The sequence below is a fragment of the Nannospalax galili genome, unplaced genomic scaffold (genome assembly GCF_000622305.1).
Source record: "Nannospalax galili isolate Female #2095 unplaced genomic scaffold, S.galili_v1.0 scaffold38, whole genome shotgun sequence".
NCBI lineage: Eukaryota > Metazoa > Chordata > Mammalia > Rodentia > Spalacidae > Nannospalax > Nannospalax galili.
Genome location: NW_008342636.1, coordinates 2353587 through 2359586, shown reverse-complemented (window position 1 = coordinate 2359586; position 6000 = coordinate 2353587). Strand labels below are relative to the sequence as shown.

Below are 6000 nucleotides of genomic sequence, written 5' to 3'. Positions count from 1 at the left end.
CCAGCATAGTACCTCTGGCACTATGAAAGCCAGCCAGTGGGAGGAAGCTTCCAGGTCAGTTCTACCTTGATTTCTGAATGTCCTGCAAACAAAGTGTGTGGTGTCTTCAGTAATTTGCCATACCACCTAGTTCTGGTGGGTAATGAGAGCAATGGCTATTTTCTGTATTGCTTTGGGGGCCTCTGATTTCTCCCTGGTCAACAACACATAGTGAAGTATCCCACAAACTGGCTCAGTCTTGTGGATCACTTGCAAGTATTCACAGCTGCCCTGATGATGGCAGTAATGGGTGTTATGCTTAGGGGACAGTGTTCTACTGGAAAGAAAGTACTAAGTGATACTTTCCTACTGCATGAAGTATCTGCTGTATGTAACAAGCGTTCTCACAGAATCCTTTCTGCTGCACCCTTTGATTGCAGGCCTGACTGGGGAAGAAATTGTGTTGCTCTGCTCCTAGCCCCGGCTATATAGAAGACAGGAAAACGTGAACTGTTTGTGTTGGGACATTGCACTATGAAAGGGCTTCAGTTGAGATGCCTTTGGTTTGACTTTTCTCCCAATGATATAAGCTATTTTCAAATTGCCATTTTTTTCTTACAAGTTAACAGAATGAGTTGGAAATTTTAATTCATTTCTGCCTAGATATTGTGCTAGTTTTAATCTATGAGTTTCTAGCCAAATTTTAGTGGAAAATATTTACTTAAGTGCCCAAATATAAACATTCTCATTCACACCTAATTAAAAATATGGCTCATTCATATATTTAGACTTGTAGTTTAGAGTGCTTGGCCAGGCCTGGTGGTGCAGGCCTGTAATTCCAACCACTCAGGAGGCAGGAAGATTACACATTCAAGATTTGTCTTGACTAATAGAATGAGTTCGATGCAAGCCTGGACAACTTGGACTTTGTCTCAAAAAAATAAAAAAAATAGAAAAGAAGGGATATAGACAGAGCTCAGAATTGCTTAGCAATAAACAAAAAATTATTTACTTATTTGAGGTAGATAACATAAAATGTTTTGTTGAGAGTGAAAGACAATATGTTTTGTAGACATTTCCATTTATTGAGATAGGGTTAACTTCAATTGAGATAGGGTTAACTCAATTTCTTCTAAATTGAGTCCCAGGATAGCTCTGACTTTTGGATCAAAAATTTTAGGATACGTTATTTGATGAGACACATTATTACTAAATCTGGACTTGTACTTACCTGTTGAACCCTCCCCCCGCCGGCCCCCAATGCTGAACCCACGACCCCCTGTGCTCTAGGTAATTAAGCCATCTATCTACCCTTCACTAGGCCGCAACCCAGCTGCAGTACCCCTACCCCCAAATTGCCATCTTCAGACCTCAGCCTTCCCTAGAGTCGGGATTAGAGGCCTGTGCTGCAACGTCTTACAGAAAGTGTGATGGTGTATATTACTCATGAAACAGTGCTTAATGAATCTTCTTCTCTTTTCGTGTGGACAGAGTGGCCTGGCAAGTGCAGTCCGAAACCACTGATTGCAGTTTGCATTCTACAATGTAGATTTGAGTCATGCTTAGTGTGAGGACGCCAGGATGTTCATTTGAAAGATTGCGATAATATCTATGACACAATACAGTTTAGGATGACCTGAGCTCACAAACGAACCACAATTCATTTTTTCTAAGTACCCGAATCCGGATATATGCAATGGGGTCAGAAATTAGTGGGAGAAAATCTCAACCAAGCCATACTGCGATCTGGCCCTAAGATCTTGGGCACCTGGAGTGCGTCCTGGCACCCGCTGCCCTGAGGCTTTGCCCACTCCATTCTTACGTCTGAAGCCCGGGAGCGCCGGCTCCAGTGCTGGAGACCTCGCTGAACCTGGCCTGCCCAGGTCTCATCCTGAAACACACGCCGGTACAGCACAACTGCGCCCCACTTCCCCTCGCTCTGCTCTGAGGAGGCTGGAGGCGTGGCATAGGCCCTGCAGCCAATGAGCGCCGGTCTCTCTTTCCGGCCGACGATCCGACCAATCGGAGCCGATTGTGTCATCTTCGGCTCCATTCGGTTTTTTTCGCTCATGCGGGTAGCTCGGGGGCCTCCGCCACTAGAGAGACGCTTTTTTTTTTTCTTTTCTTTTTTTCCATGTGTTCACTTCCGGGTCCGGCGCCGCTCCGGATGCTCGAGGCCAAAGGATGTTTGACCTCCGGATAAGCGAGGCGCCGCCGTGCATTCATTCTCCGTTGCCTCGGTGGCTACAGCGGCGGCCCGGACGGCGACTCGGCGCTCAGCGGCGGCGGTAGGAGGTGTCGGCAGCGGCGCGGAGAGCGAGTGGGCGCCGAGCCGCGGCTCTCCCTGCCCACCTTCCCCGGCCTCGCTCACTCGCCAGCTCCGGCGCGCGGCTCGCTGTCCTCGGCCGCGGGCTGCTGGGATGTGCCGGCGCTGACGGACGGACGGACGGCGGATCGGCCGAACGCTGCTGCGGCTCAGAGGTAAATCCCGGGCGGCCGAGGCTAGCTGGCTCCGGGAGGTCGAGGTGGCGGCGGCGGGCAAGGCCCGTCGGGCGGCGCGGGCCGCGGGATGCGGGCTCCGGGCGGGCCACGGGAGGGGCCGGGGCTCCGCGCTGCCGCCCAAGTTCCCGGGGCGGCGGCGGCCCGGGCTGACCGCGGGGTCCGCACCTTCCGAGGGCCGGTGGGGCGGAGGGTCGGCGAAAACTTCCCGTCGGGGCTGGTTCCGGGAGGGGGCAGGGATTTACCGATTTGACAGAGCGTTAGAGCGAGCTGCAAACTTAGCCGAGCCTTGGGAGGCAACAGAGACTGCCCTGGGCACCGTGGTGGTGACGGCTTGTTTACCCACCTCGAAGGGAAGCGGCCCCTGCAGTCACTCGTCGTGGTCCACATTTCCCTGATGCAGGGCTGGGATGGAGACGTGTGTGCTCCCTGGGTCCCGGGGAGTCAGGCCTGTGCCATCATCATTCCAGCTCTCCCACTTCATGCTTCAGGACGAAAAGTTAATGGGTGAGAGAAGTCTGTGTGGGAGAAAACTGCTGTTGCTACATGCTGGGAATTAGTTTTAACTCTGTTGTGATGAGTATCCAGGCTGTTAAGTCAGTGCCCCCCTTAAACCTGTTCAACGTGTACTTCATATAAGGAAAGTTGAAACCTTTAAAATATAAATTAAGACAGTGATTTTTTTTCTTCCTCGTGATTGTGCATTTGACTACTATAAAATGGAATATTGTTTGAACTAAAAAAATAAAGTATATTTCTTTGAAGAATATTGACTTTCCTTTAAACACAGCGTGGAAAATAGTCTTATAAAAATAATTTAAAACTAGAACGATTAAGACTGGTTTAAGAAAACATTTCCTGTGAAAAATAAAATCTGATGTGCTCCATTCCTAATTGCTTTCTTTGAGATGTGCCTACAGTATTTTACAGTGATTTCCAAACTTTGCCTCAGCTGCTGTCCTGACCTAAGATATACTGTCTTCATGTCTTGTATGTTAACCTTTATAGTTGCACAAAGATGAAAATTATATTTATAGGCGTTGGAAGAGAGGTGTTACCAAGTACATTATGTGGCTTTGACATACATTCTTAATAGAATATATAAATAGTTTGGGTTTCAGTGAGCTTGTATTTCTGGATATGCATCAGGTAGAAGGAGTACCTATTGGAATGGGAGCAAAAAGGTTTATTCCATTTATGTATTTTGGCATTTAGCGACAGGGTCTTGCTGCGTAGCCTGGGTTGGCCTTGAATTAATTCTTTAAAGAGTTTTAAAAAATATTTTTATTTCATGTGTATGAGTGTATTACCTGCATGTATGTGAGTGCACCTGTGTCGTGCAATGCCACAGAGGTCAGAAGAGGGCTGTGGATTCCCCTGGAACTGGAGTTAAGTAGCCACCATATGGGTGCTGGGAATCGAACTTGGGTCCTCTGCAAGAGCTGTCAGTGCTCTTAACCACTAAGCTATCTCTCCAGCCCTTGAATTAATTCTTGATCCTCCTGCCTCAGCCTACTACCTTGCTTTTAATGTTGATAGAGATGAAATCTTTTTTGAGGTTGGAGGATCTTGAGGAAAGATTATTGATGATTTATTGTGTTTTTGGACTATCTCCCTGTTTGTTAGCTTAAAAATTAATGAATTATGTAATTACTGACATTATCATTATTACATTTGCCAGTGTTAACAGTATATGAACAAAATCTTCTAAACCTGAAAGTCATTTGTTACTTCTTTCAAAATAAAGTACTGGGACTGGAAATAAGGAATACTTTGTGAACCCGTACGTTTACCTCTTGGTGATGCTGGAAAAATGGGTGGAATATGAAAGTGAATGGAACTTAGTGGCTGCCTTCAAGGCAGGCTTGCTCACAAATAATTGTAACACAAGATTCCTGTGAGTTTTACTGGAGGTAGATGGAAGTGTAAGAGAGTGTGTGTGTGTGTGTGTGTGTGTGTGTGTGTGTATGTGTGTGTGTGTGTGTAAGATACTAATTTGAAGGGAGTTATAAATGAGTGTGGAGCTGTAACACTCTAGTTGGGCCTTAAATATTTTCATAGGGGTGGGGGTGGGGACAGTACTTTCCTAAGTGAAGGGAACAGACTGAACACAGGCTTGTGTCTGGGTGTTACAGCACCTGTTGAGCTGGATGTAAAGCTGCTATTAGTCTCCTTTGGAAGAGGGAGCTGTAAAAGTAGGTGGAGAACAGGCCATGGAGTCCAGAATGCCAAGTATTTAAAAATGAGTCAGTTTGAGCTGTGAAGGTCTAAATGTGTGTTTTCTGTGGTGACCGTAAGTAGACAAATAAGACTTGTATGTTTAAGGAACAATTTATAACAAAATAGTCAACTGACTATCTTCATGTTACTAGGAGAACAGAAATGTACACAATCCAAAACAGCTCATACATGGCTTTGTTGTTTTCCTTTACTTACATTGGAATATGGGTATGTTTGGTAATCTGGTAATTGGTTTTACATGAAATTAATCAGGATTGTAAAAGCTACTCAGGAAGAAATGGGAAGCTCTCCAATGATTTCTTGGCCTCATCTAATTTATCCTGTATTTCCCCCCTGCTGGGAATAGATCATTACTATGGGATAGTTTTTGGTTTAAGATTTTTTTTTTTCTTTCTTTTCAGAATAGGACAAGTATTGGTTTAATTAGTAAGGTCATCTGAAAACAATGTATATAACTAACTAAAGGGAGTGTTGAAATATTAAACAATGCAACAAAATATGGGCTGTACAAAATATTGTACAGTTTTGTTTCTATTACTGCATTTGAAGGTGAGATTTGCTGTGGATAAAGTGAGATATAAAAAAAAATTCAGTATTTGAAAACAATGAAGTATAACAGCAAGATAATAAAATGAGAAATGCCTACAGTTTCAGATGAGATTTTTAGTAAACTTACCACCTGACCATAAACTACTTTAATTCCCAATTAATCATTATCAAAGAGTGCTTAGAAAATACCACCCTCATAACACCAGTTTCTGAATTCTTGAAGAATCATGATTCATGTTACAGGGAATACCTGTTTTTTTTTTTTTTTTTCTAATTATTTCCCTCATAATCTTCAAAAAGGACTTACACTATAACTGAATTTGTATTATCTTGAACCCTCCCCCTAAAAAAATCTCATTACAGTTTACTTTGTGTCTACTTTGTATAAGACCACATTGATCCTCTTAAGATCTCTGAATTAGATAGTGTGATTCCTGTTTTTGAGAGTAGGAAAGTCTTTAGTGAATTTGAATATATATCTTGAGACCAACAGAATGCACATTTGAGTACTATTTTCCCTCTGACATCACCGTCACCAACACTGACCCCCCCATCTTCTTTTTGTCTTTACTCCATCAGTTGGCATTTAGCAGTATTATTTGATACTGTAGTATGTTTGGATGTTGGCACTTTGAGAAATGTCTTTGGAAATGGCATTTTGGGGGTATGTGTCTTTTTCTAGCTGCAAGGACTCTGTAGGCACAGAAAGTATGGTTTCAATCCCACGTTCCT

At 44.0% G+C, this 6000-nt stretch overlaps 1 protein-coding gene across 8 annotated transcripts in view; it reads left to right on the top strand.

Annotated features, from left to right (window-relative positions):
- The first annotated feature begins 2114 nt into the window (after positions 1 to 2114).
- Csnk1g3 (casein kinase 1 gamma 3) overlaps positions 2115 to 6000 on the top strand; it is a 115967-nt gene continuing 112081 nt past the window's right edge. For 4 of the 8 annotated variants that reach the window (XM_029566232.1, XM_008838723.3, XM_029566231.1 and 1 more), the window contains exon 1: positions 2115 to 2460. The gene's annotated coding sequence lies outside the window, so the exon portion shown is untranslated. The remainder of the gene's footprint in view (positions 2461 to 6000) is intronic. The other 4 variants (XM_029566235.1, XM_008838726.3, XM_029566234.1 and 1 more) reach the window with 1 other exon arrangement.